Source organism: Notothenia rossii (assembly GCF_949606895.1).
Source record: "Notothenia rossii genome assembly, chromosome: 2".
Lineage (NCBI taxonomy): Eukaryota > Metazoa > Chordata > Actinopteri > Perciformes > Nototheniidae > Notothenia > Notothenia rossii.
Genome location: NC_136904.1, coordinates 45,881,893 through 45,897,369, shown reverse-complemented (window position 1 = coordinate 45,897,369; position 15,477 = coordinate 45,881,893). Strand labels below are relative to the sequence as shown.

Here is a 15,477-nt window from a genome sequence, read left to right as displayed (position 1 = left end):
GGATTGGAATTTTTCCGATCATTCCCCTAGAAGTTCACAAGAATGTGCTTAAAATACATGAAATACGCACATTTTTCAAAATGGCCGACTTTCTGGAGGGCGGGGCTAATTAAATGTATTTACAAATATGTCCGCAATTCCATGAGGAATGTCTGTGCCAAAGTTCGTGTAGTTCTGAGAAACTATATGTGACTACCACACAATAAGGGGCGCTAGTGAGCAGTTCTTTTTTTAAATTACGTTTTTTTTTTACATTCTTGAAAAGGTCGTGGGCTCTGACGTGTGTCCCAAGTTTTGCGTCCGAAGCTCATTTTATGCTATCGCAATTTTAAAAAGATGTTTAGGCCACGCCCACATTCTGAATTTGTTGCGACACTTTAAATCTGAGTTCGTAGTCACCGCGAGAGTGTATGTAAAAAATATATATATATATTAATCCATCCACTCTTGAGTTATAAATTGGTGGTGTTTTTGGCGCCCCCTATAGTCCAAAATGAAAATGCTTTGCTGTGCCTATTCCCCAAGACAGTTTGAACCTATCTACCAAAATCTGTGATGTTTGGATACATTGTTGATGAGTTATGAGCATTTATTTCTAAGCCCCGCCTTTTTGCGAGAACGTTTTGATTGACGGCGGCAATATTTATCGTCCTAACATGCTAATTTTCTACGGTAACGTGTTTGATCCTCCATTGATGCTGTATACGAAGTTTGGTGTTGAAAATCTGAACATTTAAATTTAAGTGAATATTTAACTATTTTGAACATTATGCTAATTTAAGTTAAAAATAATGTAGGCGGAGCTTAAGGTTCCAGGACGATTATTTGTAGAGCAGGTCCACCCGGATATGTGTGCAAAATTTCAGGTCATTCGGAGTTACGGTGCGACTTTGTAAATGTATTCCGAAATGGGATTTTGATAGGTGGCGCTAGTGAGCAGGTTGGAATATTTAACCCATTGACTCCAGAATATCTAATTTTTCACCGGTCCTGGCGTCCGTGCAAAATTATACAACTTTGTCAGCATCCTAAAGCTCTCAAAAACAGGTTGAAAGCGCAGAAAAATAATAAGAACAATTCCTCCAATAACGATAGGTTCCTCGCACTTCGTGCTAGGACGTCGTTTGGTCCTAGCGCTCCGTGCTCGGGCCCTAATTAAAATGGGCCCACTTTGAAACAAATAAAACATATAGGTGCACCATAGACTGTATATATAAATGGACGTAGGGTCTGTGACGTCACCCATAGGATTCTGCAGAGTTGCCGAGAAGTCCTTAGTAGGCGGAGTCGGCCACTAACGGCTCGACAGTGACGTCAGAGTTCAACTCCCGCCTACTCCAAATAAGGGCAAAGACGCGGAGCCGAGGCGGGACCTCCTGCCACCAAGCTGAAAGTTCCAGAGCTAGCTGAAGCTACCAAGCTAAGCTAACATGCTCCCCATCTGCACACTGCCGTGGCATTTTACGTTTCTAAGGTAAGCGCACATTAAACTATTCAGCAAAACTATAAATAATAATCTAAGTTATTGAGTTTTTAGCATAATACTTCAGAATCTTAAAATCTCTTAACGTTTGTATGCAATTGTGCGAAATTCAACACTGGAATCAAGCAAATATTAATATGTTTGCATGACATTAGTTATTTATATTTTGATATCACTTAATTATACGTTTAATACATTTAAGTCAAGCTAAGGTACATGTGATGGTAGATAGTTAGTGCTCTTACCTGTGAGGCCTCCTCCAAACAGCATAATAACCAGACTGTATCATTAAAACTAAGTACCAGTTCTAGATTCCTTGACTTTAGACAAACAATTCAAAAGACAACATGTATTTAAAGACCAATCTTTATTTGAATGTGCCTCTTAACCTGATATATTAGTTATACAGTAATAGTATTGACAATCTAAAAAAACTGAGCAACTCAACAGTCAACTTTATGTTTCTTATTGTCTCAAGCATTTGTTATTTTCATTTTCCCCCTCATATTCAGTGTGGACGGATTGAGACAGCGTGGTATCCAGAAAGCTGCAGAGACTTCAGGGAGAAACCTCTGTGTGATGGACGTCCTGTCTGTTGGTTTGGAGAGGAATGAGGGTCTTTCCTCAGCGAGCCCATGCTGGGCAAAGCTGATACCAACTGTACAGGCCTAGTCTGTCACTTTATTTGACTAAATGTCAAAATGTTACTTATACATTTAATAGGTTTACACCTTCTGTCCATATGTGCGTATTATTTTAAACATTTGATTAACTTTTGGTTCACATTTCAATAAATTGTATTTGTATTTGTACTCCTTTTGTCCATTATTCTTACTGAAAATGTTAGATTACACATTCACATCTGACTGAAGATTGGCCCCATTTATTTGTGACGTTGCAAACTCTGCGGTACAAGGCACAAGTGATGTGAAGCTCATAAAGCGAGGCAAATAGAAATAATCAGCGGATGGAGTGTAGATGTGGAAATAGGTGCATTCGATCAGCTGACTGTTTTTACAATAAAAGTAGTTTCTTAGTGTACTGGTCTTAAAATCTCATAGCATCCGCTTTTAATTTTCCTCTTGGATGTTCTTCTTGACCCTCAGAGAAGGAGAACATGTCGTGTCTTTCAGGCATGTCCTTTCCTAACAAAGATTACAGGAAACATAAAACATTATTGCAGAACAAGTGTGTTATTTATGAAAGCGGTGTGTTTGTGTTTAGGGGCTGTAGATATAATTATTATGTAATTGTAATGTTTTTTTTTATTTCAACAGTGAGCTACAAAGACAATCAGATTATGAATGAACAGTATGAAGTTCATCAACATTGAAATATGTTATTATCAAAATAATATTTAACTGTTATCAAAATGTAGTGCAACTGTAGAATCTTGCCCTGTTGTCTCAATGAAAGAATAACTTTTACCACGTTTTTTACAGACAATATTGAGAGATAAATAGTAGCAGTTATCACTGTGTTAAATATCTTTGCCTTTAATACATTAAATTAGAAAGCTGACAAAATCATATTGCTTGTTAACATCTAAATGTAACTTTTTGCATGGAAAAAACCCTCAACTTAACTGATGTGTAGGTGATCTAGTATTTAGTATTGTTTAATGGAATGTATATCAGTGTATTAAAGTGAATACTTCATTCATTTAAACCAATATCTTTCTTGATTCTTTGTACAGTATGAAAAATAGAGTCTTTATACCTGAGCTGAAGTTCACTGCTGTGAGGAATCCAGTTCTGTCTCTCACTCTCTGGTCCAGCCTGTCTGCATCGCCTGGACACCTTAAACAAACAGATATATGTAAAGTACCATGTGTACAAACAATATAAGTTATAACTTATTCTCTTCTGTTGAACATGTTGGATTGTGTATTGTCAGAGTCAGGGTCCTTTTTATTTTACTGTAACTTTGGAAGTTGTGTTACCAATGCTTACTGTTTATTTGATACCCATTTGGTAATGCAATTAATAAAAACAACAGGGTTTGGGTTCGTTCTTCAGATGACTGTGACGTTAACGTGTAAGCTCAATAATGAACTCCAGATCAACCAACCATATTGTAATATCTAAGTAATCATCTTGAAATATGACATTAATAATTGTAATATACACACATCTTATTGTGAGGTTGATTTCACATACACTACTTCGACATTAGCTTGTCTACATACTTGAGCACAGCCAATTTAAATGAACCTTAGCGATGCATACAGTTCCTACCTACATAATAAAATATCTCTCTAAGTTAAAAGGATGACCTTATTTTATCAACCTCAAACAGAAGCCGTTTGTTGTACAGTATTATCCCACTTAACGCTTAACACTTGTCTATTTCGTTTTAACCTTTATATATAGTCTATGATTTTAACTTGGAGGCTACTATTAGCATCGTTAGTACCGATGTAGCTACCACTCGCTTACACGCTAACCCAAGCCTTAACATTCATTACGTAGCTGATTAAAATCATTAACACATAAATAAAGTACTCAAATTTCACTTACCGCAAAACCGCATTAATGCACCATCTGTTTTAACCGCAGAGCAAGTCACAATAGTCCGATATATAAGCATGAAGAACAAACAAACACGGCCGGGGGCAAGTTGTGTTCCCTGGATGAACTGAGCAGGCAGAGTCCCTGTAGCTAGCTTCACGGAGCAGCTAGCAGAGAGACAAGAAGCTAGCAGCAGCAGTCATATGCATAACTTTAAGGCTTAATATTAATTAAACCGATGAGTTGAGAAATAATTCACCCCCCCCAATCTATATTCATGAAGGGGGTATCTAACTATACAAAGAATATGTTTTTTTGAACCACGATTTAAACATGTTTATTTCTGCTGTAAAGTTGGGCATTTTAACATGGGGGTCTATGGAAATTGCTCCCTTCTGCAGACTGCTTCTACTGGCCACTAGATGAACTGCAGTGTGTGGCACTTCCGTATTGGCGTCCCGGCTCTTCCCCAGGGTTTGCCGAGCTGCACCCTAAAAAGAGTTAAAGGTGGGGTAGGTAAGAATTGAGAAGCCAGCTCGAGTGCGATAGAATTTGAAAATACACAACCAGAAAAAATCTGCCTCTTCCTTCAGACTTCCTTACAGAGCCCCTCCTCCAACACAAACGAACCCGCACATGACCAATGAGGGCACCAGATACGTTTGTGCACAGATGGAAGGCTGACAGGCAGGTAGCCCATCCAATCATTTGCTAAAATGATTGGTCGTGCTTTTTACAGCGCTACGGCTTCCAGAGATAAAAATTGTTATGTATTTATTGTCAAAGCATTTAATATATTCATTGCTATCGGGATGTTAAGAGCATTCCATGGAATATAACAAAAAGTGTTTTCTGAAATAAATTACATACCCCATTGAATTATGACTGAAGATCGTCAGCTGTCTTCCTCTCCTGTGTTGTTCCTCAATACGTAAAGGCTGCAGCACCTTTGACAACTTCTCTCTACATATCAAACATACCGGTAAACCAGCATCGTTTGCTGTGAAAGCATATAACGAGTGCGCTAGAATTTGAAAATACACAACCAGAAAAAATCTGCCTCTTCCTTCAGACTTCCTTACAGAGCCCCTCCTCCAACACAAACAAACCCGCACATGACCAATGAGGGCACCAGATACGTTTGTGCACAGATGGAAGGCTGACAGGCAGGTAGCCCATCCAATCATTTGCTAAAATGATTGGTCGTGCTTTTTACAGCGCTACGGCTTCCAGAGATAAAAATTGTTATGTATTTATTGTCAAAGCATTTAATATATTCATTGCTATCGGGATGTTAAGAGCATTCCATGGAATATAAAAAAAAGTGTTTTCTGAAATAAATTACATACCCCATTGAATTATGACTGAAGATCGTCAGCTGTCTTCCTCTCCTGTGTTGTTCCTCAATACGTAAAGGCTGCAGCACCTTTGACAACTTCTCTCTACATATCAAACATACCGGTAAACCAGCATCGTTTGCTGTGAAAGCATATAACTCTGTCCACGCAGAATTAAATCCTGTGTTCCTCCGATATTTTTATTTTCTTTGATTTATCCATAGTTCGCTCATCGAGCCGGGGGTCAGGTTATTCGCCTGCAAGAAAATGCACTAGCGCGGGACCGTAGCAGGATGTGACGCATATTTAGTTGACCTAATTAAAACCGTTTAGTTTTTTATTTATGTGTCACAGTATCACCTCAAAATACAACATACGAAACATTTTTAACCATGCAACAAAATATAAATAGTCCTACAAATACTTTTATTTTATTTCCTTCTTATTTTTGTCTAAGCTCAAGGGAGCCAGAGCAGAGGGCTTAAAGGGCCGCATGCGGCTCGAGGGCTGCGGGTTGCCGACCCCTGCTTTAAACTCTAACCCCTAACCCACACATTGAGCTCTTATTGGTCAGCAGGCGGTGCTTTCACTGAGTTGATCTCTTATCTGGAACCTAACCTGTGCCCTGTACTATGAAGCAGGATTTGCGGTTAGCGAGGTAACTTCAGGGTTAACTCTGGGTTTTCGGTCCGACGACGCTGGTTCACTTCTTACCGGGGTAGATCTCCATGGTAACTTATAATGAACACCAAACCTGCTCCGGAACAGGTTATGTTCCAGATATGAGATCAACTCAGTGAAAGCACCGCCTGCTGACCAATCAGAGTGGAGTTTAAAGCTATCAAGTCATATTACAGGATAAAAGAAATACAGTTTAAACTGCTGTATTCAGGAAAGACGCCGACGTGTCGCACTTATCATTCACATAACATCATCAATAAAATCATCGATCATATAATATCAGAATATATCAGAATACATCATATATTTCCTTATCTGTGTCAGCTATCGAGCCGTATCTGGCCGTGCAATACTTACAGTGTCACATACTGTATGCCAAAGTATTATTTTAAGAAACACATTATTAAGTTGACGAAACACTTGAGTCAAATGTAATTAAAGTCAGATCCACTCATGTCTTAGACGGGGCAGTGATATCATAAAACTGTTAATGTGTGCATTCAAACACTGTCATTTTTTTGTTTTTTTAACCAGCTGTTCTGTATTCACCTTGCATGTGCAACTGTGTGGCTTTTATTCTGGATTATGTGTTTAAATCATGGATGTTTAAAGTTTAACGTCTTCGTATTTGTCTAACGTGATAGTTTACTTTTCATTCAGGAAGTATGACGCTGCGCTGTCAGTACGCTTGTCCATGTTTGTGATTGGTCAAATGTTGCTAACCCCGCCCCTTTCACGTAAACGCGCTCTCAGCCGGACAGAGAAACCCTGGGTTGATTTACCGAGTTGATAACCAGCATAGTAGGACCGCTTAGCGAGATCTTGTTTGTTAGGGTTAGTTAAGCCAGATAACTCAAACATATCCAGGGTATGTTGAACTGGATTCATCGTACAGGTGTAACGGGTCACAACCGTAAGCGACCTGTTATCGATCAGGAAACACAGCGAAGCATCTAGGTGTCTTTTCTGGCGTTTATTCTGAGAACAAAACACAATATTCTCTTTAAATCCACGCTGCACATCCTCCGAAGCACTCACTTCAATGTCTTCTTTAGTTTTTATAGATTAAGAAATTAACAAGAAAATCTTATCAAGTAATCACACAAAAATACAAACACAAACATACCTGAGAACAAAACACAATATTCTCTTTAAATCCACGCTGCACATCTTTACAAAAGAAAAGAAAGGAAGGGTTAATGTGTAAACAAAGAAAATGATGCAGATCGCATCTAATTCCCGCCAAAACCACACCACAAATATCACTAAAAAAATACAATTTCCTACGTTGAAAACCAAACAAAAACGGGTCAACAAGGTACCCAAATTAACACTCAACAACACACATCACTTCCATCAACCCAAAAAGCCGGTCCATCACACAAAACCGCAATGATTTGTAACACCTCTCCCAGCACAGCTTACCCTCCGCAGCACTCACTTCAATGTGAGGGGAAAGCGGAAATCACATACAGGAAATAGAAAAAGATATGCAACGGGAAAGTGTTCCCACCAGAAACATAACTCAAAAACATCAAAAGTAAACAATCTCATAAAAATAAAATTCACAACCCATTATAAATCGTAATTTATAACTATATTTATGTCTACACATTTTTAACTCCGTTACACACACCCCCACTGAATTTGACTGAATATGAGCATAGACTACATAATAGTCATCTGTCATTACACCACATCGCAGAATAAACAACACCGAGGGGTTTTACATAAAACAAACCAACATGAAATGTATCCCTTTAGGATGAAGTGGTATGAGAGCAGCGCGTATCTCTCAACCCAGCAACTGGTAACAGAGTGACTTATACACCCCCACTAAAACCCCTACACATAGTGTAGTACAGCTCATCACAAAAGAAAAGAAAATCACTAGAGTGTAACATCAAAGTCAATATCTCGGAAAACAAACAAAAATAGAAATAAACACATATTACTGTCCAAGACCCTTAAACAGTAAAAGCTTGAAATGCAGACCTTCAAACAGAGTTAACATTAAACCTGACTGGTATAACGTCCTGTCGGGACATGGTCTGTATCAGTCTGTCCACGGGTTTGACCAGCCGGCCAAGTCGTGTTCTAAACTGAGTCTGCACAGTGGAAAGGAGAGACTGTGCTCGTGAAATCTGGTCCACGGAATTTAACACCTCTGGGTCAGTACCCCAAGTCACGGTGTCAGAGTCCGACAGTCCCACTTGCGACCGAGAGTCCACAGCAGTCACAGGCCCAGAAACACAGGATAAAGTGTCATCCGGCAGAACCGAGATGCCTCGGGGGTTAGAGGACGTGCTGTGCAGGACAGAAACATCAACTTCTGATGGACCTGGTGTGGACAGTTCTGTGATCCATGCTATGGTTCTCCTTTCAGAATCCACAGAGTTCGGACCAGTCAACGGGCTCTGACTTTCGCCATCAGGCACAGATGAGTTCATGTCACATTCAACATCAAGACTCCCACCGGCTGCACTAGGAGACACTCCACCACCCTGAGATTCGGACTCTTCATCTACCTTCACGGGGACAGCCTCTGAAGTCGACAAATCTGTAACAGGCTCGGATGAAGCAAGTTCAGATGTTTCATTAACGTCTGATCCGTCTCCAACAGGGAGAAAACTAACCAGCATCAACAGGTTCCTGTGGATAACTTTCTCCTGACCACTGACCGTGTCACGGATCCTGAATGTATGTACATCAAGACAGGCTACATATTTGTCGTAACTCATCACAGCAGAGTCATGGAAGACTGTACTAAAAAGCACATCAACAGGTAGGCGAGGGACACGGCCAAACATGAGGTACAAAGGCGCATATCCCGTTGTCTTGTGGGCTGTACAGTTTTACATGAATGTTAGGGTCTGTAACCGTCTTGGCCAGTCACTTTTTTTCCTCAGGCGGCAATGCACGAATCATACCACCTAGGGTGCGGTTGAAACGTTCCACACTCCCATTTCCCATGGGGTGGTAGGGGGTTGTGTTTGACTTTCTGAAGCCAGACACTCTGAGAAGGTCACTTATGAGATGACTCTCAAAGTTAGCACCTTGATCACTATGGATTAGCTCAGGAAATCCATACACACAGAAGTACAGATCCCACAGCACTTTCGCGACTTGTTTAGCTGTTTGGTCCCTAAAGGGAAATGCCTGAGCCATCTTTGTGAAATGGTCTGTTATTACTAGAACATCGATGGACTTGTTCTTGGAGTCTTCAGCTGACCGAAAGTCTATACAGACTAGTTCCAGCGGCTTTGTAGATGTTATACTCTCCAAAGGGGCTCTCCCATCAGGCTCAGCTGTCTTACTCACTATGCATCTCTGACAATGACGCACATAATCTCTCACGTCTCTGTCCAAACTTGGTCAAAAGAACCTCTGTCGTGTTAAACTAAGAGTTCTGGACTGGGCTTGGTGTCCGGCTCGGTCATGGACCCCTTGCAAAACGATTGTGTTGAGTGAATCAGGAACAACATACTGGAAACGTTTGGCTTTCGTCTTGTGGTCTCTCGAAACTCTGTACAAAACACCATCATTGACAACTAATTTGTCCCAGTGTTTGAGGCACTTTGTGACAGTAACAGGCTCTCTGAACGTCTCTGTCCTTGAAGGTCTCCGACGCCTCTCCACATAGAACAAGACACGAGAGAGGATTCTATCATCGAGTTGCTCGTCTCGAAGGTCTTTCTCTGTATAGGATGGCAGGGTACCCGAGCAAGGTGGAACCAACTGAGGTAAGTGTTGCAACACCTCAACAGCACGGACTCTCGGACCAGAATCGCATTCAATATGCGACTGCAACACCGCTGCAACATCTTCTATCACAACAGACTGAGCCTGCACCTGAACTGGTGTGCACGTGGACTGAGGACTGCAGCTCCCTTGACGGTGTAAATCGTGACCACAAGATGACTTGAATGCATCTCGGACCAAAACACATCATACTTTAGAAACTTCGTTGAGAAGACCATCATAAGCATCCACAAGTAGTCTCTGTCCAACACTCTCTCTGACAAAGGGCACACGGCTAAGAGCATCAGCTACAACATTTTGCGGACCGGGAATATATTTGATGTCAAAATCATAACTGGCCAGCTTGGCCACCCAGCGTTGCTCCCAACAGTCCAGTTTTGGCTTTGTCAGGATATGAGTCAGCGGGTTATTGTCCGTCCAAACCGTGAACTTGTGGCCCTTTAGCCAATGACTAAACTTGTCACACACGGACCACTTCAGAGCCAGAAACTCCAACCGGTGCGCTGGATAGTTCTTCTGTGAATGAGAGAGTGACTTTCTGGCGAAACCAATGGGTCTGGCACGTGTATCACACTCCTGGACTTGAGACAAAATAGCCCCTAATCCATCCAGGGATGCATCAGTTGACAACAAGAATGGACGGGTGAAGTCAGGGTGAGCCAGGACAGCACTGCAGATTAGTGAAGCCTTTAGGTCGCCAAAAGACTGCTCCTGCTCATGAGTCCAATCAGACTCACACAACCTCCTGCTCGACACTTTGACGTTATGCCGCTTACTCTTTCTTTTCACACCATTCAACAGGTCAAACAGCGGCTTGGCAACAGCAGAGAACCGTGGCACGAAATGCTGATAATAATTGACCATCCCAAGGAAAGATCTTATCCTCTTGTGAGACGGTGTCTTGCCATCCAGCTAAATGAGGTCTGCACTCGTCATGTTCGCGATGCTCTCCACCTTAGATGGATCAGTTGAAACACCATTCTCACAAACGATATGTCCGAGAAACTTCACTGTTCTCCGCAAGAAGAAGCACTTCTTGGGGGATAGCTTCAAGTTGTGACCGCGTAGCCTGCTAAACACCATCTCCAGGCGATGTAGAGCTGTCTCCTCATCAGGTGCAAACACCAGCAAATCATCCAAGTAGCACAGCAAGCTCAGATAATTCTGGTCACCAAAGATACTGGTCATCATGTGCATGAAGCTGCCAGGGCTGTTGCATAGACCTTGTGGCAACTGGTTGTACTCGAACAGGCCCATTGGCGTTGTAAAGGCTGAGTACTTCTTGTCATCCTCGTGAAGGGGCATGTCGTAAAAACCCGAGGTCAAATCCATCGTACTGAACAGACAGTTGCCTCCCAATGCTGCCAAACAATCCCCTTGGTGGGGAAGAGGGTGGGCATCCTTCAGCGTCCTCTTGTTCAACCACCAAAAATCTGTGCAGATGCGGAGATCCCCATTTTTCTTCCAAACTAGCACCAAAGGGGAAGCATATTCACTGGTTGATTTCCGGATTATCTCTTTCTCCTCCATCTCATTCAGCACTTGGCATAGTTTTTGGTACTGACCAGGGGGCACTGTCCTGTATGGGAGCCTGAACGGTCTGTTGTCTGACAGGTGAATGCGGTGAACGAAAGCCTTCGCCTCACCACAGTCCAGATTATGACGTGAAAATATGTCCTCATACTGTAGAACAAGGTCAGCCATCTTTCCAACACAATCCGCCGACACTTCACACGAGTCAATGTCAACATTACTGAGCCCAATCGACTTGAGTCGATCTTTGGCTGAATCTCTATCATCAGCAGCAGGCACACTTTTCTGCGTGTGACAGGACAGGTGATTATCCGAGCTCTCAGCAACATCCATGTCTCCGAGTGCAACACAGGAGAATAAATCAGCCAATTTAGCATTACGCCTCAGCAGAATAGACTTGGTTGTTGTATTGACAAGCTTCAGTGGAACCCATCTTACTTCCCAAAGCGCGGTAACAAGCCTTGCAACCATAATGCCTTTGGGAATAGAGCAGGACGATGTCGGCTCTGTCATGACAGTACTGCCAGGTGAAATGACTGTGTTTTTGGGTAGTTTTCCCCATATGAGATACTCACGACCAGGTTCAAGACAAGTGGCTGAGTTACATCTGACTGTCCCAACCTTGAAGGGAACCTCCTCTCCTTTCCAGGGGTCCAAGCCTGACAGCATGGACAGGAAACGTTCAGTCTCTGGGTCAACAGTTGGAAAAGGATCAGACACAGTCTTCCAATAGGACTCACACAGCTTAGATTGACGTAGAACGTGTTTTATGACATTTGTTCCTAATATCAACTCATCGTGCTGCCCTGGGACTACAAGTGTGGGAACCAGAATTTTACAGCCATACACTTCCATTTCCACATCAAACCCACATTTAGGCTTAACACGTAGTCTGCCACATCCAATGAGAACCACATCTACATCAATGCGATTTTTGGTCAGTTATTACTGCAGCTTCTCTCAGTCTCACTTCAGCATTTTCACTAATGCTGCAGGCCATTGAACCACTATCCAACATGCCACCAATCACAGTGTCATTCATCATAACAGGTGTGTAGAAAAGACTGTCACTATTACCAACCCTGTGGATATTCTGATAGACAACAACAGAGCCATTACAAGAGTCTTTTATTGAATTGTAAACAGTCTCAGCATCTGACATATCATCAGTGTGGGACCTAGTGACATGACCTGTACTTCCTCCCTCAGAATACAGGTCCGCTAGTTTCCCTGAGACTGGGAGCCTCTTGTGGGGCGGTTTGGTGTGGTGTGGCCAGGAGCAAAACAGCCAAAGCATAGTCTTTCAGACATACAATGTGAAGTGATTGTGTGGCTAGCATCATTACAGGCCTTGCAGGCAGGCTCTCTGGAACGTTTACCACTTGAGCTGGGGTGAAACCTCCCACCTTGGGTCGGACGGGCTGTATCATGCTGCTGTACTTTGACCATCATTCCCTGAAAAATTTCCACCATCCTAGATAGCAGCTTCTCCTCTGACTGTTGGAGATTTTGTGCCAGAGTTGGCACAGGAGCATAACATGCAGCAGAGCAGGGCTCGGACACAGCTGGTACGGGAGATGAGGAAGGGGAAGGGGAGTGAAACATATGCGGCTGAGATTGGGGAGAGAGGGACATAGGCAGTGGTGTAGTCTACGAGATACGCTGGTATACGCCGTATACCCACTAGAAAATGCCAGTGATTTCCGTATGCCCTCTTAAAAATGAGCGATGATACGTAACAACATCATTTTGTGACTTCGCTTTCACGCTTTCGCCCCCTTCTGTGTTAATACTTTTGGACGTCTGGGGCTTCCGTCGCCTTTGGCCTGTTGCTAAGCAACAGCAACACACTTTGTTCGGCTCTGACAAACCCCACGTTTCTCTAACGTTATCAGAATTTGATCCTTCCATCATTCAGGTTCGAGGAGCGCTAAACAGGAAGCAAACATGAAACGAAAACAGACGAAAATATTTTTATGTTTTCCGAAGTTTTCCCCTATTACCACTACAGAAGAAGAGCCAGGTCAGGCGGCTGTCCTAAAGGTGACAGAGAACGAGCCCGGCGCTACCGCAAATTTACCCGGTAAGTGGAATTAGCATGGTTATCATGAACGTAACAGTAGCTGGAATGTAAGGACAGGCATCCTTGGTTAGAGTGGAGGGACAGAAAGTTAGGTAAATGTCAGCACACATGCAAAGGAAAGCTGATCTAAACAACAGAAATTCATAAAGTCAATGACTATGCAAATGAGAGTTAATTCATGGTCATGTTAAAAGTGCATTTAAAACATTTGCACCATTATATTACTATATGTTAGTTATCAGTAGTTGTCAAATAATTAGCTATTGAAAAAGTGGAAACATTTTCTCCTTTTATCTGCTTTTCATGCATTTGTTAGCCATGATGTAAATATTGTAAGCAGTTTATTAAATACTTTTGAGTAAATCTTGGCTCTTTTCTGCAGATATTATTGGTAAAAACTTGTATTATGCTAATTAGTCATGGTTTTGTTTATTTCCAGGTTGTGCTCTTTGCAGCGCTACAAAATCAACAGGTGTCCTCACAGAACAACGAGTGTCTATGTCTGAGGAGTGGGTGCACTTTAAGATCCAGTCCTCAGATTCAAGCAGATCAACATCTCTGGCCTCTTTGAGAAACAAGATTAGACGACATGAGACGTCCAGAGCACACAAAATAGCCCAGGAGCTCACGGAGAAGGATGGACAGGATTTAGTTGGAAATTTGGTGAGAGCTGTGTCAGAGACAGTGTTTGCAGTAGGCCATATTGAGATTTTGATAAAAATGTCGATTAATTGTTCAACCCTAGAAGATAAGTGGGCTTTTTCCATCATTGTTCATTCTTTTATTTTTTTATTGTTAATGTCTCTGGCAGTTAAAAGTCACATAAAAATGCTTATAATACATTGACATGTTGATAACACATAACCAGTCTCAAGACTAGTCTATGCATTAGTAAGTGTGATGGTGTTCATGAGGTGTTGCTTCGAGACAGGATGAATACAATTATTACAGTATACCCACTACAAAAAAGTAGACTACACCACTGGACATAGGGCTCGGAGCCTGGCATTGCTCAGGTACTGCTGGGATTTCCATTAGTGAACTGAGCTGCTCGGAGGTGACAGTGGCAGTGTGACTTTTTAACTGACCGACATTAGCAGTTCTGCCGTTAGCTCTTATCTCCCTCTGATAATCATCAATCCTCAGCTGTACATCACGCGAAGTCCATTCGTGGATTGATTTGCACTTTAAAACACAGGCAAGTTCTGGATCAGGGCAGTACTTAACAAACATGACTCCCACCTCATTGTTCATGTCCTCTATCTGCTTTCCTTGTCTGCGCAGGCCCTCAATGGCTAGGTCAGCGGCTCTGTTCACTCTTATCCAGTAAACTACTGGGCTCTCTCTGTGCTTAGGCATCGTGGCATAAAAGTCTGCAAGGGGAAGGCACGAGGAAACATCACTGAAATACTGAAGAAGAATGTCATATATCAGTTCTGGTCTATTCTTTACATCAAGCGCTGCATTACTGCGCAGGGCAATCTTCACAATGTCTCTGGCCTTGCCCATCAGATGACTAATTATTTCCTCAGACTGTTCCTGCACCGGAACACCTTGTTTTCTGATGTAGATCTTAACAACATCAATCCAGTCGTGGACTGAGAGTTTGTCAGTACTGTCACCTTTGAATTTCTGTAACTCCCTGTCAGGTTTAACATGTACTGTCACATGTGGGATGTCATGTCTGGTAGTCTCACATTGTGTATTGTTATTCACAGAAGCAGCATTACAATCAGTATTCATGTTTACAACACCAGCTGACATCAGCTTTGCTACAATAGATTCACCGATTTGTGCTACTAACTGTCCTACCATGTCTGTTAGATGATGAATGGCTTCTACATCACTACCAGGGGTGGAAGTATATGGACCCTCCCTCACAGACACTCTCGCAGGGGTATAACCAGGGCTCTGATCCAACCCAGTGTCAGCATAACCATCCGGTTTAGCTGTTGAATGTCCCACATCCCTACTACTAGCAAGGTCACTAAGCCAAGCATCTCTTCCTTTTGGCAAAATAGGACTTGAAAATGAATTTTCCATGTTCACTGTCGAGACTGTTGATCATAAAATGTACTAGCGTTGTGT

General features: G+C 42.2%; 1 long non-coding RNA gene across 1 annotated transcript; it reads right to left on the bottom strand.

Moving 5' to 3' along the window:
• Positions 1-392: 392 nt before the first annotated feature.
• On the bottom strand, positions 393-5,520 carry LOC307028523. Its single transcript, XR_013805016.1, has 3 exons — positions 4,864-5,520; positions 3,203-4,484; positions 393-2,628 (listed from the first exon to the last, which is right to left on the bottom strand). It is a non-coding gene; the product is annotated as an uncharacterized lncRNA (long non-coding RNA).
• Positions 5,521-15,477: the final 9,957 nt, after the last annotated feature.